At 43.3% G+C, this 26,416-nt stretch overlaps 1 protein-coding gene and 1 pseudogene across 11 annotated transcripts in view; both read left to right on the forward strand.

Moving 5' to 3' along the window:
- The window catches only part of LOC149235884 (uncharacterized), a 363,269-nt gene that overhangs the window by 131,194 nt on the left and 205,659 nt on the right, over positions 1-26,416 (forward strand). The window lies entirely within an intron of this gene.
- Positions 1,067-1,679, forward strand: LOC149235885 (protein yippee-like At5g53940 pseudogene; annotated as a pseudogene).

Raw genomic sequence — 26,416 nt, forward strand, 5'->3', positions numbered from 1 at the left:
GTCCAGTAAACTGGCCAACCAGACCTCTTTCTGCGAGAGCTATTGCTGATTTCATTGGCAAAGCAGGGGGCAAGTCCACCTCTGGCATCTCATCCAGCTTTTTGATAAACTTAGTTTGAGAAGGCCTTGGTCTCAGATCTAAAGATTCAGAGAGCAAAGAGTCAAAAATTTCTTCGTGCTTTTCAGGGCCAAGGGAAGGGGAGGCGGATCCTGCCATGGCAGGCCCGCTGGGAGAGCAGGGGTTCAGGGCAGCGGCGAAGGAGAGACCCGAGGGGGTCCGGGCAGGGTTCAGCTAGGGCGAGGGCGAGGGAGCCCGACCAGGCTAGGCCTGGGGGCTGGGCGGGAGCACGCAGCTTGAGCAGGCGGGGTTCACGGCAGCGGCTCACGGCAGTAGCAGCGCATCTTTCCAGGTAGATTTCTTCCTGCTCTCAAAGTAAAATATTACTTTGAATTAAAACAATGACTTTCTCTCAAACAAATTCACTTATCACTCCGTTACAAAAGATTCACTTTACTTCCATCACTCCCAACATAAAATTTATACGCCTTATCTCTCCATTACATAAATAATGCTCAAAATTTCAAAATAACTCCTCCTTACATAACTTTTCAAACAAAAAATCCCTTTATGAAATCACTTGAAAAGTGATATAAAGTTACTTCTAAGAAAGGTGAATAAATTTTGGATTTTGATTTAAACACATGCATCTGATTTAAAACAAATAGTAAAATTTTTAAAAGTTCATACGCACCATTGCCGGATGGTGGATTGAAACTATGAAGCGACCCATTCTCAATTCTGATGCCCGTCAAGAATGGGAGAAAAAGCTTAGATCACTGTTCATCTAGAATATGAAAAAAATGGAACTGAGTTGGATTATTTTCCTTTTCTTCCACCATATGTATACACATCAGTAACCACTCCAATAGGACCCCCTGCTCATTGTCACATTAGACTACGCGTTATGCTAAATGTCCTATGACTGAATGTTGCGCTTCCTTGTACTGCTACTTCTGTCCAGGTCTTCGTGTGTGAATTCTAGGGAAGACATTCGGGGTTCCTCTTAGTCTAACTCTCGTATTTGTATCGAACTAGGCTGGCCTCAATTTTCTGGTGGAAGTGCTAAATCCAGCAAGAGGATGTGAAGTCTCATCACATTAGCTGATGAATCCAGGGTCTTGTGCTCAGCTATTTTATCTGAGCAGAACTTAAAACAAACGTTTCCTTGAGGCTAAGAGATATACAAGGAAAACGACTTGGAGATTAACATGGACCGACTTTACCTGGTAAAGTTAAATGGAAGGTCTTACAACTGCAAGTATTGTGGCAGCCATTTGGCACTGTTTAAGGAACTTATGTCCAAGTGTGAATGTACACGCTGGACCTCTAGAGGAGAGATTGATGACAAGCGGATCGCATACAATAGCAGATATCTATTGCAATTGTTGTGGGCAGAATGTCGGCTGGAAATATGAGATTGCCCATGAGAAGAGTCAAAAGTACAAAGAAGGCAAATTCATCTTAGAGAGGGCAAAGATGATAGATGGAGATGTCACTAACTTTGCCATTGACAATAACATAGGTGGCAGTGACGCAGATGATGTTTGATGTCAGATGATGGCACTATTTGTGTGACTTCTATCTACAACATGTGGCTGAAGTATTTTTTTCAGGTGTAAGTAATACAAAATTGAAGTTGGGGACATAAATAAAGAATCCTCAAGAAATCCAAAACAGAGGCCAACATCTCTACCGCCATGGATGGGAAAAACTGAAATACGAAAAACAGAAAAGCCTCGAGTCTCTCCCATTTCAAAACTGCACAGATTTGGGAGTTGCGAGATGCTCTGTAAATGCTCTTCCACTGGTGAAGAAACCTAGATGGCTATATGTGCAGAAGCCTCAATAGTTGCCACGCATTGTATAGCAAGAAGACCTGAAGGAGGCCGCCTCGGCGGGCCTCGAGAGCATGGACCGCCTCATCAGGCTCCTGGCTCAGCAGCAGCAGAAAGAAAGTTATAGCAGCAATCCTCGTGATGCTATGGATGTGGATTGCTGCGCCATTGCCGATGTAGCAGTGAAGAAGCTCAAAAAAGTGGTGTCCTTGCTGAGCAGGACGGGTCACACACGGTTCAGGAGAGGTGCCAGCGTCGATTCTCGCAGACCCTCTTCAGTTTCAGGCTTACACACAGTGTTAACGCAACACTTTTCTCTATGCGTTCCTAATCTAAATCATGTTTGATTCTTCTCCTTTCTCAGATTCAATAACATTCATAAAGGCGGTGACCAATTTCCAGCTTCCGTGATAACCACCATCACCAACGCTTTGATAAAACTTCAATGAGGGAGCTACAGTGATTTCTTTGAGATTGTGACCTCCCCACGTGGCTTTTCCCTTGCAACCTCTAACCTTTCTTTGCCTTCAATTTTCCTCAGCAATTTCGTGTTCCATGTCGAAAGATACAAATCTCCTCAACAACAACGCTCTAGTGCACAGGTCCTTTCACACAGGTGCACGCAGCCACACAATGTTGCAACCTCAAAAATAGATATGTCCATGCAACTTGCAATCACCCAACAATGCACACACACTGCAAATTTTTGAGTCGTAGCTCTGATACCACATGTAGAATATTTAAGAAAATTAACATACATGAAAAATACTAGAGACGTAGAAAAATAGACATGACGAAAAAGGCATGAGAGACTTTCCTGTAGTCTCTCATTCTCATGAATTTCTCATTCTCATTGAGAAGTTTACATGACAAAGTTGTGACATCGAAGAATGATGTACTCCAGTAATTAATCATAATTTTTGTGGTGCTTGTGTCCTAGATCCTCCCGAAATTGAATAAGGGGATCTTAGGTACACCGTGTGTAATGAATGCGTGTGCATGAATTGTGTTCAGATTATCAAAACGCTCTCTTTGTATTATGCTTAAACAACTACATGCACATAAGCAAGCTTAATTATAAGAACGCTTAATTAAGCTCTTGTAATCAAGCTTAAGTACACAAGCACAAAGCGCCACATCATCAACTTGATAAGATGATCTTCCAAGCAAGCACATTTCACATCATGTAATCAAAGCATACAAGTTAAGGACGCTACAAAAATCCAACATTTCAAGCCAAGACGACATCTGTACCACTTGCAGATAAGCATTTTTTTTTCTTGGGTGCATTTTCGATAGTATTCAACACCCTTCTTTTGGTCAATCAAGAGTGTGAGTTCAATTGTTAAAACAAGTTCAAGTGAGCGTGCAACAATCAACCAAACATCAAGCGAGCGAGTTCTAAAAATCCAGCAAGTATTAAAAGCAAGCGAGTGTGAGTTCCAACAAGTTCACATGGTGAAAAGCATTTAGTTATTAAAGATTCTTGACAATTTGATCCTCTCAATCACTGAAGACATGGTGCAAATCAGCAAATCAACTCTTGTTGATATTTCAATGAATCTACAACATGCACATGAAATGATTGAGTTTCTTCAACTGGAGTCGCAACTTCAAAGAGATGAGTTGCAACAGAAGAGTGATGTTTCCAAGTCTTTCATCCGTACAGATGAAGATAAAGATGTTAATTCCAAGTCACTGATCCAACCAACTTCAAGTGTCGAAGTGGTCCCTGATCCAGTTCAACTTTCTTCCAAACCAATCATCAAGCCATGGGAAGAAATTCAAAGTAACAAAAATTGACGAGGATTAGGATATGACAAAGATGAAAACAACTTGCATATCCCCGATTATTCTAAGCTGATCAAGTTCATCAGTGCAGGATTTCTTGATCCAATAACATCAACAAGCCATGAGACAGTTGCAGACAAACAAAAATACACGCAAACTAAAGTTGCAGTCAAACCAAAATGCCTTCATTGTCAAAGAAACGATCATCTGGAAGATCAGTGTTTTGATTTCCATCCTTGTCACCATTGTGGCAAGTCAAATCATTCATCATCACAATGTAGCGAACAACAACAATCAAGCAGATTGAAGATCGATTATTCATGGATTGATCCCTGGGAATGGACATCCACGGTCAGACGATTGTATAAGTTTTACAATCGAATTCGCTCACACATATTGCAGCCAACAGTAAAAATGAAGATGGTACTCTCGTGCAGTTGAACGTGGGAGTACACCAGTGAAACACTCCTACAACTGAAGGGGGGGGTTCAGAAATCAAATGCTGAAGATTGTCTCTCCTTTCAACTGACAAAGGGGGGAAAATGTCAATGAAATTGACAGTGGTTGTCAGACTGAAAGTCTCGACAACATCAGCGAAGCAACCAATGGGCATTTTCATCAGCGAGTGAGCATACACAAAATCGCCAGTGGGCAATCGACAACAAAGTCAGTAGTGAGCAGTTTTCAAACACAACGAAAGCAACGGTGAGTTGTTTTTCAACATCATTAGCCAATGGGCGTTTTCAATATTTTGTCAGTGGACACAGGATGCTGATTTCAAGCAAAGGACAGTTGGATCCTTTTGCAGCTTGGCACATGATGGAGTTGTCAAGCAACATTCAGAGATGAATCAGACATGTAGCTGACTCATGTTCTCTTCATATTGCAGTTTCTTCAGCATCCAGCGTTGGCAGTTTTTTCAGGCAAATGTTTTTTGAGGATCAACTTGAGAACTTGGAAGAGGGTTCCTTGTTCTTATTTTGGATTTATCATTGAGGTGGTGAATGTTAGCCTCACTCTCATAATAAAACAATAATAAATCCAAAATTATAATTAAATAAATCAAATCTTGAGAATTAGAAGTTAGTTCTTCAAACTAGGGAGTTTAGTTAGGATGAGAGATTCTCTCCAACTAGTTCTCCTAGATTAGTGTTTTGTTGAGAAAATATCTCAACCAAGTTTGTTCAAGATAGATGCACTATCTTGAGACAAACTTCCTCATGTATTTATATGTATCATAAACATTATTTTAATAATGAGAATGTGAGGAATGCTGTAACGCTGAGGCCTTTTCTGCCATGTCTGGTTTTTCTATGTCTCTGGTATTTTTTTATGTGTGCTAATTTTCTTAAATATTCTACATAATTTAAAAGAATAGTTTTTGTATTTTGTAGCCTACCTCAAGCTCTCTTAGATATAACAGCTGCAACATTAATGCATTGTGACATTTATTATTCTCTCCACATTTATATGCCCGTGTTATGGTGTTATGTTGTTGGAAAATCAGAAAGGCAGTAAAGATTTTCTTGAACTTGATAATTACTTGTGATGTTTCTTATTATTACAATTCTTTATATCTTATTTCTTTAGTTCATCAAGCAATTATCAAAAGCAGCAGCACATAAAACAATGGCCACAAGATGTAGGCACATGGCAGGGCAAAACCTCCTCGAGGGGAAAACCAAGTCAAAGTAATTCTTCCTTTCATTAGTATTCTTTGAGACTCTTCACCCTAGACCAAAACCAGACCTTCCTTCCACAGCAAGTCAGCCTTCAGAGAATTGACCTCTTCCCAACAACTTCGACTATGTAGCAACTTGCAGTAGCTAACAGCTTCCGGAAGCAGTCCAACTTGGAAGACTTCAATCTCCCAATCCAGAGCACGAAACAGAGAGAGACCACCACTTGATTTTCCTTGACTCCTTAGAATCACCCAAACTCGCATTCACTTTAGGTTCCTGACAACAAACTTTCCCAACTACCCACTTCGCACTTCTGCCCAACAACAAGATTTTCGCACTTCTGCCCAGTAGAGAGAATTTGAACTTGATGAGAAGTGATGCTCCAAATGAATTCAATGTCCTTCCTTTTATAGGCTTCTTGTGGGGTCGAATAGGATCTTAGGCCGACTTGATCTTCCCTTAGGCCAACATGGTGTGGAGGTTACATAATTCATATTTGACTCAATACTTAACCTTTTTACATGATTCAAAAGCCCAAGAAGGGTCTCTTTAAATGTACAATAATTCTATAGACTCAGAATAAATCCTAGAAGTCCTCAATGGGGACTTTGACTTAAAACATGGTGACCCAAGCATGAAATCCATGCTTTAATAAGTCACAATAATAATAATAAAAATTCTTTTCTTTATTCTTTTGACAAGTACATTACATGATGACTCAAGTACATTATTGAAGACCGAACATAGTTACTTTTTCCAACACTCCCTCTTAACTAGGGAGGTATTCATAATGTACATATACAATGGAAGATCTCAAACTATATGAACCATGAAGAACTTTAGGCACCGCAATGCCATGGACTATATTCCTGACTAGGGAAATCTATCCAACCAGTCACTCAACAGTTTAAGCACTGCAATGCCATGGACTAGATTCCTGACCAAGGCAATCTATCCAGGTGGGACTAAGGTGGACTCAAGCTTTCAACCCCTCTAGGTACCATCAGGCTTACTTGCTAACCACCAACCCAAAATCCAGGTGTGTATCAAAGCTCAATGACCAATGTCACCTTTCCAACTTCAGGACCTAGACATCAACACAAAGTGTCAACCATATGTTTGCCCAGACAATGCTTCACTTGCAAAGCCTCAATACCCCTTGATCCATCAGATCAAGAATGTCCAATCTCTCCCAATCAAATTGATTGGTAACCAACATGCTATCAAATCCCTCGAGAGATTCATCTGTACATAATCAAATACAAACCTCCAGGGTCTTATAGACAATAGATGTTGCTTCTCAACTTTCCATAGTAGGACTATCAACTGAATCTTTGACAGAAGATTCCTCAATCATACTTCCTATTTCACATGCAATAGAATATCCTCCAAAATTCATTCTTCAATTGATACCAAGCTATGCCCTCCCTCTCAACCAGGAAGCACCTCTTTATCCAGACTCCCTCTTAATCTTAGGGATATCTCTTCTATTCATGCTTCCTATGGGAGACCAACTTCTTTTTTTCGACATCGAAGAATCTTTTGTGGCTTCCAACCATTTCATTAGAATTATCATCATCCTTATCATGCTTATCACATCAATGAGCATCTTCAACAAGTTGAAGATTGTGTACCTGCACAACTTAAGTAGTGTAATATTCCTAATTAGCCATGGCTAATTGGAATATTCGATTTTGCTCAATTTTTGCCTTCTATAGTTATTTATAAATGAAAAAGTGAGAAAAGGGGACATAACTCACTTCTAGAATAAAAGTCACTTCCTAGTAGCACAATGTTGTGACTGAAAGGGGAGCCAAGGGGGCCAAAGGGAGACGCAGAGATGGAGCCCACGCAAACACTTGGAGGGACTGCGCAGAAGGAAAGAAACACGTGGCAAGAGGGGAATTACGTTGGAGGAGGTGAGCCTTGGGATTGAGAGAGGCAAAGGCTATAAAGGAGAGAAAAGCCCCCTCATTTTGATCATTCAGTTATGTGCATTTGAGCTAGTCACTTCGACTTAGAGCATGCTGGCTGTTTAGCTAGTCTGCAACACTGTTTAGTGCATTGAGTGTCTTCATTCGGAGATCTCACCCTTAGCCCTGGGGGACTTCGAGTGCCTACTCGGGCAAGGTATTTCCATCAGCATTTTGGTAGTAGTTTCATCAACATTTCTGGCAGGAGGATTGAGCATCTTGGAGGACTGCGCAGCACTGAGAGGGATGACGCAGTTCTTTCTAGCAGGAGTTCTGGCTTGAGGGTTTGCAGTAGGATTTGTGCTGGGAGATTGAGCAGGGGATCAACCCTTGCATATTGGAGGGTTTTTGCAAAGGTTTCAAGCAGATTTTTGGAGGGTTTCATTCAGTGGCAGCACAGAGCCTTGAGAGACTGCGCAGAACCCCAAGGGGGTGATTTTTGGGGGTCAGCCATTCCAGGAAAGCTTTCTGGGTTTTTCTGGGTTTCTTGAGTAGAGTCTGATTCCAGAGTTTCAGCCTTTTCTGAGGAGGGAAACAACCCCAAAGCCTCATTCAATTTTCAACAGCAGCAACATGATAGTTTTCCAGCAGCTGGGACGCAGATCAGTGTGAGGCCATTCCTTTGCTATTCTGAGTGTATTTCTTCACTTGCCTTGTGCAAGTTGAGGTGCCATCTTTCTAATCACCTCCTGTACTCATTCTATTGCTCAGTATAATAAAATGGCTTAGCATTTCTTGAGTATTTGTTTACGTTTCATGTATACATTGTTGTTTGCTGCACTATCGTTATTTTGTCTCTGTGAGTTTTCCGACTATTATACCACTTGTACGTTTTTCTGGTTGGGGTTTGCTGGTATTTGAGAAATATTCCTAATAGGGATATTACAGTGGTATCAGAGCATAGTTCTAGCTCAGCTTGTGGAGCTAGCAATCTATGACACCGGGGTAAAACCCTACATCTGTTACAGAGGTAGGAGATACAGAGACACTGGGCGTAGGTTGGAAAATACCTACGGAGAGGGAGACTGTGTTCCGATAGTGGATGCAGAAGAGGAGGAGCCTGTGGTGGATGCAGAGCAGAAGGATCCGATGGTAGACGAGGACGGGAAGAGATTTGCGGATATGCTCCTCAAACCAGTGCAACTTTTCTCGAGGCAGATTGAGGTGATGGGGTAGAGATTCACGGCAGTAGAGGCCAGACAACATGAGAGCCCACGGGTTTTTCAGATTGGTGAGGGATCAAGTGCATCCCATCATTTGCCAGAGTAGTGTGATACTGCACAGCAGGTGACCTCACATGCCCCTACACGCTCTACGACACCCACCTTCTTAGGAGCAGACACGGGGGCCGGAGCCCAGCAGGAGGCAGAGCCCGGTCATATGGGTGATTATTTTGTAGAGTACCAGGCCTATGGGCAGGAGTTCAGGGATGCTCTTTCATTCAGAGACTTTGTTAAGCTCTAGCGGGATAGTAGACCCTGTGACATTACCATGATGGTGACACCCACCGTGCAACAAGTAGATTCCACTTGCCTACGTTTGATGGTTCATCAAACAGTTCGGAAAAGTCTTGGGTGGAGAAGCTGGACATTTATTTCCAGCTTAACCAGATGTCGGAGACAGAGGCCATCAAGGTGGCAACGTTGCATTTGGATGGTGAGGCTCAGGATTGGTGGTTTCATGGGATGGTTACACTCGGACATTCCACAGTGACGACATATGCCAAGTTCACCAGGAGATTGATGGAGCGATTTGATCGGAGGGATCCAGAGCAGCATTTTGTTGAGCTAACGAGGCTCAAACAGACAGGGAGCCTAGAGACCTACATTGCAGATTTCTTGAGGGTCTTAGTGATGGTGCCAGATCTATCCACGGCATAGAGGATCTATATGTATGTTGAGGGGTTAGCAGAGCCACTTCGGGGTTTAGTCTAATCCACTAGACCAGCCACACTCTAGGATGCCATTAGTAGGACCCGGGACTTACAGGATGTCTTACCCAGGACCCGGACACCTTACCCCCAGAGACAGACTTTCCAGTCTAAGGGGAAGGATGTGAGGATTCCACCTCCAAAGGGGAATCCAGGACGAGTGCAAATTGACGATGATGCTAGGAGGGAGTTGAAAAAGAAGCGGTGTGCTTCACTTGTCAGGAGCTGTGGGCACCAGGACATAGATGTGCTGCTGGCAAAGCACATTTTATTGAGGTCTTCTCCGAGAGCAGTGGGGAAGAGGATGATGTGGAGGCAGGAGATAGTCACGCCGTGCAGGGACCTTTGCCACCTCCACGCCAGCAGCAGGTGGTGCATCTTTTGCACCTACCGGAGGGGCCCTTGCAGCATTGCGAGGAGTTCCCAAGTATCTGACGCTACGCGTACGAGGGACAGTATGTGGCCAACAAATATCAGTTTTGGCTGACAGTGGGGCAACCCACAACTTTATCGATGCACATATGGTTGAGCGGAGAGGTATACAGACAAAGAGCTTCGATGGGTTTTTAGTATTGGTCCCAGGAGATCAGACCATGATGTGTGCTCATTATGTTCCAGAGCTATCAGTGACAATGGGCACCTACACATTGACTGACCACTTTTTCGTGGTCGATATTCAGGACCCCAACATGATACTGGGGGTTCAATGGTCACGACAGATTGGAAGACCCTAGAGATGGAGTGGGATGATGAGAAGACAGGGAGGCATGAGAAGATACGGGGATAACACACATGTTCGCCTTAGACTGTTTCGGCTCATCGGATGGAGGCAGTCTTCCAGAAGGGAGACGTAGAGTGGGCAGTAGAGTTGCGTGCATTAGAGGCAGGGACTACAGGGCGGACGATACATCCGGAGATACAGTCTATCCTTGATCGGTATGCCATAGTGTTTGGGGAGATTCCCCCAGGACAGCCACCGGACCGGGGGTTTGAGCACACCATTGAGCTTGAGTAGGGTATTCAGGCAGTGATCACTACCCCCTATAGGCATCCCAAGGCCTATCGGGATGAGATTGAGCGGGCCATTTAGGAGTTGCTGGCTCTTGGGCACATTCGGCCGAGCACGAGTCCTTTTGCTTCTTCCATGGTGTTGGTGAAGAAGAAGGACGACACATTGAGGATGTGCATTGATTACAGGGCCCTGAACAAGAAGACACTGAAGAACAGGTACCCCATACCCAGGATCGACGAGTTGATGGATGAGTTGAGAGGAGCACGGTTCTTCTCAAAGATTGATTTGAGATCTGGGTACCATCAGATTTGCATGAGGGAGCAGGACATTCCCAAGACTGCATTCAGGTGTCACTATGGGCACTTTGAGTTCTTGGTGATGCCCTTTGGGCTAACCAACGCCCCCGCCACATTTCAGTCCTGCATGAATCACATCTTCCGCAGTCACCTTAGGAAGTTTGTGTTGGTATTCTTTGATGACATTCTCATTTACAGTAGGACTTGGGATCCAGCACATTGCGACAGTGTTGCGTATCTTGCAGCAGAAGCAGTTCTATGCCAAACTCTCCAAGTGTGAGTTTGGGTTGACGGAGATGTTGTATTTGGGGCACATCATAGGGGTGGACGGAGTGAGAGTCCACGAGGAGAAGATCAAGGCCATTAGAGAGTGGTCGGAGCCGAGAAACATGACATAACTCCGGGGGTTCATTGGCATTTGTACTTACTACCAGAAGTTTGTCAAGAGTTTCTCATAGCTTGCTGCACCCCTGACAGATTTGACAAGGAAGGGTGCTTTCAGTTGGTCAGATACAGCGTAGCGAGCCTTTGACAGGCTCAAGGACGTTATGAGTAGCTGCCAAGTGCTTGCATTGCCAGATTTTTTGCAACCATTTGTTTTGGAGTGTGATGCGTCGGGAGAGGGGATCAACGCAGTGTTGACGCAGGGAGGTCACCCTATAGCCTTTGAGAGCCGGAAGGTCCTTCTGCACAATAGGTTGTATTCTATATACGACAAGGAGATGCTGGCCACTATGCATGCATTGGCCAAGTTCCGACAGTATTTAGTGGGTAACAGATTCAGGGTGAGGACTGATCACAACAGCCTCAGGTTCTTTTTGGAGCAGAAACAGCTACAAGAGAGGCAGCAGAAATGGATCAGTAAGATCCAAGCATATGACTTTGACATTGAGTATGTCAAGGGTAAGAACAACGTGGTAGCAGATGCCCTTTCACGTAGACCAGCCACGTTGTCTCTTATGAGCTTGGACACAGACTGGAGGGCTCGACTCTTAGTAGAGTACTCCAAGGACAGATTTGCATGTGAGGTTTTGGATGGGCAGGTGGCAAATGACAGGTACAGGGTGGTCAATGACATCATCTACTATAGGGACCGGATCTTTTTGACTGAGGGATCTCAGCTCAAGAAGAAGATACTTCAGGCATCACATGATTCACCATTGGCCGACCATCAGGGGTTTACCAAAACCTACAGGGCCATTAGGGAGAGGTTCTCATGGAAGGGCCTCAAGGAGGACGTGCTCCAGCATATCCGGGAGTGCGATATTTGCCAGAGGAACAAGGGGGAGATGAGCCATCCCGCAGGATTGTTGTAGCCTCTTCCCATTCCGGAGGGGAAATGGGAGTGTATTTCGATGGACTTCATCACAGGGATGCCCATGGTACAGGGCAAGGATTGTATCTTTGTCGTCATTGATCCACTGACAAAGTACGCACATTTTTTCACCATATCCGCACACTACACAGCATCGCAAGTGGCTGAGCTGTTCTTCAGAGAGGTCTTCAGGCTGCATGGTCTCCCTAAGACCATCACCAGTGACAGGGACAGGCGTTTCATGGGCGGGTTTTGGCAGGAGCTTTTCCGGTTGGTGGGGATAGAGTTGACACCGAGTACCAGTTATCACCCACAGACGGACGGGCAGACAAAGATAGTTAACAAGTGGCTGGAGGGCTACTTGCGTAACTATGTCAGTGGGTAGCAGTGAGCATGGCTGAAATGGCTGCATCTGGGGGAGTACTGCTACAACACTACACATCACATGTCCGTTGGTATGTCACCATTCTATGCTTTGTATGGATATCATCCTTTATCTTTTGCTGACGTGATGTTTGGTGCTAGCAAGGCTCCGAGAGCCAAGATTTGGATCCAAGAGAGTTAGGATATTCCCCGAGCTCTCAAGGATAATATGGCTATAGCGCCAAACCAACAGAAGCTATATGCTGACAGGGGTCGGGTGGAGAGACAGTTTGAGGTAGGGGATTTGTTCTACCTACGATTACAACCATACCGACAGTCATCACTGAAGCAGAAGGGGGTTGAGAAGCTCAAGCCCCGCTTCTATGGGCCATACAGGGTGATATGCAAAATTGGACAGGTTGCGTATGAGTTGGAGCTACCCCATGGCAGCAAGATTTATAACGTTTTTCATGTATCATGCTTGAAGGCGTTGGGGTAGTAGGTGACAGTGACAGATGAGCTACCACCCACGGATGGTGAGGGGCATTTGGTGTTGCAGCGAGAGGCTATTATTGGTACCAGGGAGAGGTAGCTGCAGAGCAGGACGGTCCAAGAATTCTTGGTGAGGTGGAAGAATTTATCGGATGAGGATGCCACTTGGGAGAGTGAGAAAATTTTGCAGCATCCATCACTTCAGTTGATTGAGGGCAAGCAACATTTTGCCAGTGGAGACTGTAATATTCCTAATTAGCCCTGGCCAATGTTGCACGAAGCGGGAGCGAAGCGGAAGCAGAAGCGGGAGCGCGGAAGCGTCATTTTCCAAAAATCTAGGAAGCGAAGCGTCCGCGGAAGCGTCTGCTATATATATATATTTTTATATTTTTTTGCATTTATACTCAAAACAAACATCCCAAATACCAAATTAATTGTAGAAGACATGAAAACATGCATATTTTTGCATAAATCAAGATAGATATGGCATCCATGATTCCATTGTAGTTACTAGTATGTACAACAATCATCTATATTCTAGCTATTACAAACATACATCAAATTTTTAAGCATATTATAAAACATGAAACATTTAAGCATATTATAAAACATAAAACATAGAGCATATTATGATTTATCTAGCAAGTGAGCAACTGTCAACATTTGTCATGTCCAAAATTCAAATAATAATGTTTACAAAATATGTCACTTGGTCACCGCCAAGCCAAAAAGGTTCAAAATTCAAATTCACAAGTCTACAAGTCTTATGAGTAATCCATGACAAAAAGTAGTAGATTGTGAATATATCTACTAATCTCTCCTCCTTCCACCACGAATAGAACGTGGTGGCGGGCCTCCACGTGGTGGCAATGAAGAAGATGGTGCCTGTGGAAGTCGTGGCACTGAAATTGATGAAGAAGAACCCCCTGCTGTTGGTGTTGAACCATGGAACGTAGGAACCAAGGGACCAGATGGGGGTGGGGGTGGTGGCATATCAACACGGTCATCATCATCCTAGAATCGCTCAAAAAATTCATGCAAAAAAAAAACACTAGTTAACAAAAAAATTAAAAACATGAATAATTGAATTAGAGAAATGCTTTATAAGGGAAAATTGGAAAATTCATACCACAATGGACATACCTGGAAAAGAGCATCCTCTAATTGCTCTAGTCGCAACACTCCATCCTCCAAATTGGGCTCCTCTGGATTCTTGTCCCAAATCAACAAGTCTTTATTAGACTTTGCATCTTCACAGTAATGGGACAACAATCGCAAGTTGTAATGAACATAAACCAAGCTCTCTGCCCGGTCTAAACTCAACCTGTTCCTTTTAACACTGTGGATGAAAGAATAAGAGCTCCAACACCTCTCTGCAGAAGAAGTGTTTACCACCTGTGATAGCACCCGCAATGCCAAACTCTGTAGAAGTGGAGTACCCCCTCCATGCATGTTCCACCACTCAAGAGCAGAAAAAGTCTCTCGATCTCTAATTGCATGCATGCTCCCAAATGGACCAGTGTTGAGCGTATAGTTGCTCACCTGTCTCCGTACCAATGCAGCCTCCTCCTCATCAGGGATTAATTTACTCAATGCAGCCATATATTTTTGGTGAACCTCTTGATCTTGGTGTGGTTTTCTCCTGCTTCCCCCCCCAGGTGCTGGTGTTGAAAGCCATGATGGATGATAGTATTTAGGTGTCAAAACATATGCTAATGCATGCAATGGAATATTTAGCATTTCCCATCGGTTTTGCACCTCTACACGAATATAATTGTACAAGGTGGTATCTCTAGGCTCAACAATGTCTTTAATCTGCCCCAACATGCTATCCATTTGCTCATACACCTCCCCAATTACTGGTCGATCTGAATCTGCAAACTTGATCATGTAATAAATTGGTTTGGTGAATTGCAAAATATATTTAACCTGTGACCAAAAGTAACTGTCAAGAACAGTGTCCTTGACTGCATTAGCACCATCTGTGTCAGTGTTAATTTCATCCCATGTTTCAGCACACACCAGATTAGTTAAAGCTTGTCTCACCTTCACTAGCCGCCTAAAGGTGAGGTAATAACTAGCAAATCTTGTCTTTGCAATTTTAAGCAATTGCAACTTGGAGTAAGTGCCATAGAAGTAGTTTACCCTTGTATGCCCTGTGATGAATTTAATGAGCTGCTTCCCTTTCCTGTAAACCTCAGCAATCCACCCACAATCTTTGTGTTTCACAATATCATGCATCAAAAGGTTCAATGTGTGAACCAGGCACCCAGACCAAAAGATGTTTGGATGAGTACGCTCAATAATTTTTCCTGCTGCCTTACAATTTGCTGCATTATCTGTGATCACTTGAACCACATTATTCGGACCAACATCTTTGATTGATTTCAATAGGAGATCTGCAATGTTTTGTGCAGTTGCACTGATGGAGGAGGAGTCATGACATGTAATAAATACTGCACCACTAGAAGAAACACCAAGAACATTTATCAAATGTTGGTTTCTAATATTTGTCCACCCATCTGATACAATGGATACCCCATAATCCACCCACTCATTTGTAAAACGTGTCAAAGCTCTTTGAACCTTAGCTTTTTCTCTTTCTAATAACACTGTTCTAGCTTTCTCATAGTTGGGGGCCTTGTATCCTTTTGGGGCTTCATTGATGGCCTTTACCATGTCATGCCAATAGGGAGAGCGAAGCACATTGAATGGTACACCGCAAGCACAAAGAAAACGGACTATCTTTCCATCCACATCATCCCTCCCAGCAACATTAAGGAAATCCCCTATTGTTCTTCTACCTCCAGAGGTTGCAGAAGTACCATGAGGAGATGAGCAACTACCAAATTTAGAGGTTGCACTTGATTCAGAATGAGTTTTTGGTTTCTTGTTTTTTTGTTGTGTAGCCATCTCTATTTGGATGTATTTTCTTCTTTCTTCAGTTGAAATGTTTGGGCAAATTTGTACCCCCACAGAACCCTTTTTTTCATCACTGTCCAGCACCCCACAAAGATGCCTCCTCAGACGGGTATATGAACCACAATATGGTTTTCCTCCATGACAACCATGAGGGCACACAAATTTGTAAGATCCACCACCCTTTCCCCCATCAAGTTTGGTCACATAGTTCCACAAGGGTGTTGATGTAGCTTTCCCATCTTGTGTTTCAGTGTCCCCTTCAAGTTCATCCCCTTCCTCTTCAAACCCTTCCTCCTCATCATACATTGGGTCACTACTATTAGGACCATCACCAATGTCCTCTTCTGTTTCTTCCCTTCTATTCTTCACCCTTGCCATCATTAAAACCAAGAGTGGAATGATACATAGAAGCCAAAAGAACACCATCTTGGAATATGGATATAGGTGGTGGACAACCCGTAAATAAAGGAGCAAGTAGAAACAATGGGAAAGAGTAGGAGAGGGAGGAGAAAAATACAAATTTTTTTTCAAAAAAACAAGGGAGTTTGGGGTTTGAACTTACCTCTTTAGCTCTTGTAGATGAAGTCCTCCAAGCTCTTGCTCCAAGCTCCTCCTCCTTCTCCTAGCTCCTCCTTCTTCACTCCTCCAAGCTCTCCTCTCTTCTCCTCTCCTTTCCTCTCTTCTCTTCTCCTCTCCTCTCTTCTCTTCTCCAACTCTCATAAACTCAAAGTGAGAAAATGAGGAATGAATGGGGGCTTTATTCTTTTCATTCCTCACCCTAAACTCACCCTAACCCACCCCCTCATTGCTAAGTTAAGTTAACTTTAAAAAAAAATTAAAAAAAATGATGTATTTTCCCTTGCCCGCGCGGTTTTGGAGGAAGCGCTCCGAAGCGCTGCGTGAAGCGCACGCTTCCGGGCCCGAAGCGTGGCGCTTCGGAGGCCCGAAGCGCCATCCGAAGCGCGCTTCGGGGCCCACGCTTCCTAAAATCCAGGAAGCGCTTTAAAAAAACTGAATCGCGCTTCGGATTTTTTGGAATCGCGCTTCCTGGGGCGCTTCCGGAACGCTTCCGTACGGAGCGTGATTCCGGCCTAGGATCCGGGGGGGGGGGGGGGCGCTTCCTGCAACGTTGGCCCTGGCTAATTGGAATATTCGATTTTGCTCAATTTTGCCTTCTATAGTTATTAATAAATAAAAAGGTGCGGAAAGGGGGACATAACTCACTTTTTGAATAAAGTCACTCCCTAGTAGCACAACGTTGTGACTTAAAAGGGGAGCCAAGGGGGGCCAAAGGACCACGTAGAGAAGGGGCCCACGTAGACACTTGGAGGGACTGCGTAGATGGAGAGGAAAACGTGGCAAGAGAAAGGCAAGAGAAATTCCTCCAAGTGGAAAATAACGGCTAGTTGGCTTGATCTCCGTCAAAATAATCTCGACCGATTATAAATCTTTGATAATCTTTTAATCTCTGTCATCAAAAATGATATTTTTGAGGAATTTTTAGATTTCTTATCAAAATCATCTTTTATTGGCTCAAAAATAATTATTTTGAGCTAATTTCCTAAAAAAATTGGTTTTGACTCAACCACCAAGGTCCAAGGGTCCAATTTTTCTTGAAATTTCCACCTCAAAAAATTAATTTCTTTAAGACCCACAAATTTTTCCACTTGGAGAAATTAATTTCTCTAACCATTTAATTTTGACTCTAAATTAATTAATTTTTTGGCTTAGGATTTAATTTTAGTTTTGCTAGAAAAATTAATTAATTGACTCATAAGGGGATTAATTATTTTTCCACCCTCGGATATTTTAGCCATAATGTCTAAGTATGAGGGACCATGCACTAAAATATTTTTTACATAAGATCTTACAAAAATTTGACCCTCAAAGGGGGAATACCCATTCATTATAAACCCTAATAATGCTTACCCAATTCTGAGACACAATATGATCTAGTAGACCAAGTGACTTGTAACAAAATAATTTAGCTAAATAGCTTAAATTATTCCCATATCACTTTTATAGAAGATTCTAGTAAAACACTAGGACTCACCTAGACTTCGATGGTAAAGTCCACCTTAGCTTTGGGGTGAGGCTAGAGGGAAAAACTTTGTCAATCATCCTTGTTTAGAAACACAGATAATCAGTGAGATGAAAAACTTCCTAGGATGAAGTTTGTCGCCAAAATAATAGGTTTACCTAGTTTGTTACATACATACACGGTCTTACTAACGTCATTTACATTACAAATTTGCAGAATGAGTTTACAATGACTCAAAAAATTGCTGGCTGATGATCTGGATCTCTGAAAAAATTTGGCAGAACTGCTTCCTTGGAACTTTGACAAAATGTGTGCAACAGGACGAAATCACATTTCTTATGATAGTGGGGTTTTGACAAGTTAAACTCAAGTTGGCTTGGGCTCAAGTCATGCCCTTGGGGGTTTGATGTGCTCCCCATAAACATTATAAGTAGAGATGAGGTGAAGACCATTTGGAGCATCTGCTAGTGGATTTCATATCCTCTCAAGCAAAGACAAGCTAAAGTAGTCGCTGACCTCAGGAGCTGAATTAGAAAGGAGAAAGAGGACGAATTTTGGTTTTGCACTTCTCAAGTTCTGGTACAGGTAGAGAAGAGGGAGGTTGGCCATGTATCTAGTGATGGCTTTGTGGTCAAGGATGAAAATTCTATGCATCCGAGTTGTGAAGAATTCCTATGATAAGGGTTCAAATTCTTTGCGTTTCCAGTCTGTGCTAGGGCTGAGTTTATCTACTGCTGTTCAAGAGGGATGAGAGTCCCTTTAAGAGCGTGCATGAGGCCAAGAGGGTATTCTGCCTACTGAGTAAGGGTCGAGCTCAAGTAGGAATGGAGTGAAGGAGATTAGGGTCTTGTATGTTGATTTTTGGAGCTATTGCATTGGAGATATGAGGGCCGAGTTCTCCAAAGTAGTGCAGATGAAGGAAGGATAGTCCGAACTGTGTTAAGGGTTGGGTTTATCTTACACAGGACTGAGTTCCTTGTAGGCTGAGCAGAGGTTGCAAGGAGGCTATGTGGCAGGAGGATATGATAGGGTGTATTTCATTTAATCTTGATATTGTAGGTTATAAACTGCTTTTGGATCTTTTCTATCTTACTCCATGATTCCTTGGAGGTACTGCATTGTTGGACATTGGATAAACCAACGCTCCCTGTGTGTTTCTTGACATGGACTAGCTGCCTCTCATGGATCCTTATCTCTGGCGATGCGATCCTTGAGTAACACCTTCGGGTTTTGGTCTAACGACAATCGTGATTCCCACAAGTGTTATCAGAGCGTAGGTCACGAGTTCGATACACACTCGACTCGCATTAGGGGGGAGATTGTTGGACATTGGATAAACCAATGCTCCTAGTGTGTTTCGCGACATGGATTAATCCCCTCTCGTGGATCCTTATCTTCGGCGATGCGATCATTGACTAACTCCTGCGGGTTTTGGTCTAACGACAATCGTGGTTCCCAACATACATCCCCAAAACTCACATTCATATGAAATAACACGCTTGATGAGAGGCTCAAAGAGCAGTTGCTTTCTATCCCATATTCAAAATCTTTTTTCAAGTCCATAATTAGTTTTCCATCTTGCGTTCATGTGAATATTCCTTGAATGCAACAACTGGAGTTTAATCTTCTAACTGTTAGTAGTTTATTTGTCTTCTGAGTTATTATTCGGCAAATAACAATTAAATCACTGATGCATTATTCACAATAAAAATGCTACAAAAATATAAAATACGGAACTGAGAAATAGATGCACACACATAAAATTTGACACAGTTATTTTTGGATAAATGTCTCTGGAAAAACCCTGAAGGGAAAACCAGTGCAACAGATGAGGATTTTATTATTTCTTTAGCAAATTCAAGAGTACAATAATCTTCTTGCCAAACTGGTAAGGCTCCGACAATTTTCAATTGGAAAAATTAATTGGAAGACACCCTTGTCTCCCTTTGCAACTGCTCTGGTCCCCTTTGGAAAACTTGCACTTCCTTCTGCTACTCGCTTGCAGTGAAAAAATGCACACTAAATGCGTAGATAATTTCATATAGCCCTAGAACTACCTCCAGGTCAGACGTCTAGCCTCCCTCTGCCTCTAAAATCAATTCGCTCTGCCTCTGGGACACTGATCTGACAACTGGAAACTGAAACAAGTCTCTTCCGGCAACTTGCACTAGGTAGACTAGTTATTCGCATTGTTGTGTACAACCTCTTTTGCAAATAATCTGACTTCCCTCTTTGTTGTCTCCCGAACAATGGAATTACTAAGGAAATCTTCCTCCAGAATCTCTGCTCCCAAATCTCTATTGATCCTTTGCTCCAATGCTTTCCCTAGCATCAATTGCACCCTTGCTGAATCCGTGCAACTGGGTAGTCGAATTGCTCGACTTTGATCTTCTTTGATGCCCCTTCTCCAAGCCCTCGACTTGCTTTTATAATCTTTTGTTGGGCAACCAACAACCAAGATCTAATCCTAATCAATGGCTTAGATCGCTTTGACTCCATCAATAGAGCAAAACCAAATTATCTTAATTATTTAGCTTTAACTAGAGAATCATTTGTAGATGCGTTTCGAACCAACTAGTATGGTTCATCGTCAGGGAAAGTTGAGGAACAAATCTGAGCGATCAGTTAAATAGGGAATGTAGGTCCTTCAACGGCTATATTTGACCGGGCAACGGTTAAAAAAAACTCCTAACGACTAGATTAGACTAGGGCCTAGGTGGAAAGGGTCAAGGTTTGATAATATTATAATTATTCCAATTATTTAACTTAAATATTATTAATCTAATAATAGACTAGGGCAATTTTTTTATTTTTTTTAATTTAATATTATCAATAGTAATATTATTATATTAACTACAAATTTATATTAAATTAATATTATTATATTAACTCCAAATTAATATTATTAATAGTAATATTATTATATTAACTTCAAATTAATATTATTAATAATATTAGCCTAGGGTAAATTTACTAATTAATAATGTGAGTAATTTAATTAAAGGAATAATATTACTATTGTTACTATTTTAATTGTCGTTTGATGATACTCGTTATATTTAAAGAGACTAAACTGATATCATTATTACCTTAATTCTCTGGTAAAAATTCCACTATTATTAAATAATAGTAATATTATACTTAAAACTAATAATACTGGTCTAGGGTAAATAATTATTATTATTAATTAATAAAGTGACTAATGTTATTAAAAGAATGATATTATTATTACTAAACTATTGTTACCATATGAAAATAACAGACAGCTAAACAAACAGAGAGGGGTAAGGCAAGGAAAAAACGAAGAAGAGGCTAAGACAAAAGGGCTGGGATCCAACAACTACTAACTTTCCAGCCATCATCCCTATTGAGATTAATAGGTCTTTTCTCGATCTCAAGGGCTTCCTTAAATTTACGATGGTGAAACTGCGCAACTCTCGCGATAACTTGAGCCTCTTCGATACAGACATGATGTTTAGTTTTCTCGGCATGCTCTGCAAGGGCTAAGGACTTGGCCCTTCCATGCTTCAAGTCTACTGAGTGCTCACTAATCCTCTGATTAATAGAACGACCAGTTTCACCAATGTATGGGGCCCCACAGGAACAGGGAATGACATAGACACCTTTCATGTCTTTAGGGTCGACAGGATCTTTAACAGATCAAAGGGAGCTACAGATGGTGTTAAGAGGTCTAAAGGTCGAGGGAATATTGTGCTTCTTAAGAATCCTGGCAATCCTATCAGTGGTTCCTTGGATGTAGGGGAGGTGTACCCCCAGGATCCGGTCTTTAAGATCTTTATGGATAGAAGGCTCCTTCCGGGCCTTGAGGAAGGCTTTCTGACCTAGGTGTCTACTGTAACCATTTTTAACGAAGACATCCAGGAGATGAGCCTTCTCCTTTGCCAAGTTTTTCTCATCAGAGATTCTTAATGCACGAGTAGCAAGCGTGTTGAGAACGCCTAACTTCTGAGCAGGGAAATGATGAGAGCTGGCGTGGAGATATTGATCGGTATGAGTCTTTTTTCGAAATACCTGGTGGGAGAAGGAACCATCATTATTCTTAGAGATGAGAACATCAAGGAAGGGAAGACAACTGTTGACTTCCTTTTCCATAGTGAACTTAATGGCAAAGGATTGTTCATTGAGATGATGGAAGAAGAGATCCAACTCATCATGACCATGAGACCAAACGACACCAGTGTCATCCACAAATCTGCAACTGATCACTGATTCCATCTTTCTTAGCAAACCCCGCTCTAGAGAATAGAATGACTGATCACTCTGGTGTGTTCTCCAAGTGACCCTCAAGCCTCCTCTTATACTTTTCTCGTTGACATGTCAACGACCAAGATTAGGTCCCTAATCGACGGCTAAGATTAGATCTGGCTTGATCCATGTCTTTTGGACCATTCTAACATAGTTTCATATTAATTCACATTAATATTTTAATTTCCCTAAGTTTAGACTTAGGGACTCCATTAAAAATATTAATTATTTTAATATCTCCCAAACTATTTAGAACCTGCCCAAACCCTTTCTGGGTATTGGAGATCTCATGTGCCCTAACCTTCCCACCAAATTTCGTGGCTAGAGCACATTCGATGCTACCCCAAATCAACACTCCCCTTAGCGAGGACTGTGCTCTGGCAATACTCCTCACTAAGTATTACCCTGATCATCCGGCATCGGTCCGTGCGCTGATGCTAGGCCTGCTGCCCAACATCCTCTGCGCTGCTAAATCCTGTATTGCTGCCCATAGCTCTGCCACTGCCATTGTTGCATCTGTATGACAACTCCTTCTGCATCCGTGCTGCTGCTCATGGCCCTGCCACTGCCACTGCCACTGCTGCTTCTGCACTATATCTCCTCTCATCATGCTACATCGTCCTGCCCATAGCGCTATCACTGCTAACTGTTGCACTGCAACTTAGTTACTGAGAAGTAAGTAATTGATCTCCCAACTCTGACCTCTCTGTCAGGCTAGAGTACTCTTGATGCTGAAGCTCCCTTTGCCGCTGGCAAGTGCTCCCTCTCTGACCTCTGCGCTGCTGCAACGACTCCCTGCATTTCGCACCATTGCACACCTCTCTGTGCCATCCTGCACTGGTGCAACACTCCCGTGCCTCTCGCACTGTTGCAGCCTGCTAGCCTCGCGTTATCCTTGGAATTCTGCACTGTAGCTCTCTCTGCCGCTTCATCTGCATCCGTCTCTACCCACATCCGCCAGTCCTGCTACTCCTCTTCGGGGCTCCCGCCGCAAGGGATAATCCAAGAGGTTGGGTACCTTGAGGATCCTGCCCCTCATCGCCTGTAGTCCATCTGACTATAGCTCGATGTCTCCCCACTTTCGCTCAAGTGGTGTGTGTGCACTCATGGCATAGTCATCATCTGTCTCCACTTTCTTCTTTGCCCTTGCTGGCGCTGCCTTGGTCTCGGAAGCCTCTCCTTTACTCTTCTTCCTTGGACACTGTGTCGCATAATGACCCAACTCCCCACAATGGAAGCATTTGATCTTGGAGAGGTCCTTCTTCCATTTCTCTTGCTTTCGCTCAGATGCTAGGGCAATATTCTCCTCCTCCTGCTTGACTCTGATCCCCTTGCCATTGCTTCTTGTCTTGCTTAGCCTTCTGATCTCTTCTTGGCAAAGAGCCGCCCACATTTCCTCCCACCGTGCAAGGGTCACTCTGCCCAGTATACTCTGGACAAATACCTCCCAGTCTTCGGAGACTGCGTTTAGGGCTGTTCTCACCATCAATTCCCGATTCGACGTGGAAGTCGGCTGATCCTGGATCTCATTCATGTTGAAGTTTCTAAGTTTACTTAGTTTAGAAATCCTTCATGCACTTTTTTTTGATTTATTCCTACCTACTTGTTATTTTTTCTTTAACAAGTTATTTACAAAGTAAATACTGAAAATAAACACCAGTGCATGCTCAACATATTACAGATCAACGACTAAAAGAAACAAGAACAAACACACCACATGACACCATTAATTTGGACCAATGTCCCTGGGAAAACCCAATGCGGGAAAACCGGTGCAGCTATCTGAGGGTTTTCTTATTAAGCAATATTAGAGTACAATCTGGGTGCCGAAACTGGCCTACCCAATAGAGAATTTCCTTAGCAGCTATACCTCATAGTTTGAAAGAAATCTCCTGGCTGAAACCCCAGAAAATCCTTTCGGCAGCTTTTCAGCACAAAACTGCTCCTACAACCCCAGCGTCTGCCCAATTTGGACTACGTCAACCCCTCTTTGTCTCACGCTGGCCTTGCGTCAGCCTTTCTTGGCCTGCGTCAGCCCCAGGAGGCCCTGCGTCAGCTCTGGGAGCCTCTGCGTCAGCTACGCTGGCCCCTCTGGTGCTCTGCGCAGCACTTGGCTGCCTCTGCGTGGCCCTTCGTGAGCCCTTGCTGGCTCTGCGTCACTCTCCCTGACCGCTTCGCTGCTCTCCCGACACAATCTCTGCCTTCTCTGTTTCTTTGTACTCAATGCCCCTCAGCTGCTCTCCTGATCATTGATTCTATCTCTTTTAGCAAACCCCGCTCTAGAGAATAGAATGACTGATCATTTGGTGTGTTCTTCAAGTGACCCTCAAGCCTCCTCTTGTACTTTTCCTGTTGACATCTTAACGGTCGAGATTAAGTCCCTAATCAACGGCTAAGATTAGATCTAGCTTGATCCATGTCTTTTGGACCATTTTAACACAGATTCATATTAATACACATTAATATTTTATTTTCCCTAAGTTTAGACTTAGGGACTCCATTAAAAATATTAATTATTTTAATATCTCCAGATTTGTTTAGAATCTGCCCAAACCCTTTTTGGGTATTGGAGATCTCATGTGCCCCAACCTCTCCACTAAATTTCGTGGCTGGAGCAGATCCGATGCTACCCCAAATCAACAATTCAATCGACCGAGGAAGGTGTCGATCGATTCTCCCTTCTTCATCTGGTATGACCGCAACTGATTTTCTAGTAACATCCTTCTCTGCACAGAAGTATGCTGGTACAATTTCTTTAGGGCCTCCCACATCTCATTTGTCGTTTCCTTCTCGGCAATGTGTGGTACTACATGGTGCTTGGCCCCATCAAGGATGATGCTCTTGGTCCTCGCCATTTCCTCCTCGTACTTGTCATTATCAGTTGGGTCAACTGGGATTGCTATCGTCCTCAAGGCGAAGTGCTTGACACAATTTCTGTCAAGTACGGATAAGATTCTGGCCTTCCAGACTGTGAAGTTTGAGGCTCTCGTCCAGTCTGTCCTGTCTCTTACTTCGTGTAGTGCCATGTTGCTCTTCTACTTTCCTCCTGGAAGTTCTCGATGTGACTCCCTCTGAGCCTTGATTTCCCTCTTGGAAACCCTTCTCCCGATGTCGGGATGCCCCCTACTCCGATCGTCTGTGCAATTGCACCACTAATCCGGACTTCTCGGCTAGAAACCCTTGGTATCAACTCCCTCCTCCTTGGCCTTGCCCTATTAGATACTGTTCTGACTACAGTACCCCACCAACTCAACTCTGCAACTTACCCACAGCCTCCCAAACCCCAACAACCTGAAGGTGAGAGCTCCTAGGCTCTGCGCAGTCTCGACACCAACAAACTTGCTCCCTCAGCCAACTGTGTCAGCCCTCCTAGCCTTTGCGTGGCTCTGCGTGAGCTTGTTTTTTCCTCCTTCAGCCTCTGTGCAGCCTCTTCTTGGCTCGAACTTGATGAAGCAGGCACTGCATCACCCCATCTTTGCTGCTTTGCTGCTAGGAACAACTTCTGTCACTCGGAACATCTGTTTTCTGCTATTGCTGCTTTGCTCTGTTGATGTCCTCAGTTCTCCTGTGATCTGCAACCACGCTTTGATACCATGTTCGAATTTCTAAGTCTGCACGTTAGAAACTCTCCATGCACTTTACTGATTTATTCCTACCTACTTGTTTTGTTAATTAACAAGTTATTTACCATGTAAATACTGAAAATAAATACAAGTGCATGCTCAACACATTACAAATCATCAACTGAAGGAAATAAAAACAAGCACACAAATGACATTGTTATTTTTTGGACTAATGTCCCCGGAAAAACCCAATGCGGGAAAACCGGTGCAGCTATCTGAGGGTTTTATTATTAAGCAGCTCTTTTCTGAGTACATTGGGTGCCAAACTAGCTAACCCGACAAAGATAAAAAATCTGGCAGCAATACCTCTCTTCAGAAACAGGTATTCAGAAAGCCTGCTCCACGAAATCCCTCTCCAGCACAATCTGAAGCTCAATGTCAGCCCTGTTGGCCTCTGCGTCAGCCTGAAACCCTTTGCGTCAACCCATTGAGGCTCTGCGTAGCCTCTCTGGCTCTCTGCGTCACTCTTGCAGCCTCTGTGTGGATGATGCAGGCCCTTCTGGCTCTGCACAGTATCTGCTGCCTCTGCGTGGCTCGCTCTGGCTCTGCTTCTGCCTCTCTTTGCTTCTGTGCTGGTCTCTCGTCACTGTCCCTGACTCTCTGCCTCGTATTCACTGCCCGTCGCTGCAACTGATCACTGATTCTATCTCTCTTAGCAAACCTCGCTCTAGAGGAATCACTGATCACTCTGGTGTGTTCTCCAAGTGACCTTCAAGCCTCGTCTTATACTTTTCTCATTGACATATCGACGACCGAGATTAAGTCCCTAATCGACGACTAAGATTAGATCTGGCTTGATCCATGTCTTTTAGAC

This window comes from Pinus tabuliformis, chromosome 8, assembly GCF_031772625.1.
Source record: "Pinus tabuliformis cultivar Carrire ecotype Pingquan chromosome 8, CPIR1, whole genome shotgun sequence".
NCBI lineage: Eukaryota > Viridiplantae > Streptophyta > Pinopsida > Pinales > Pinaceae > Pinus > Pinus tabuliformis.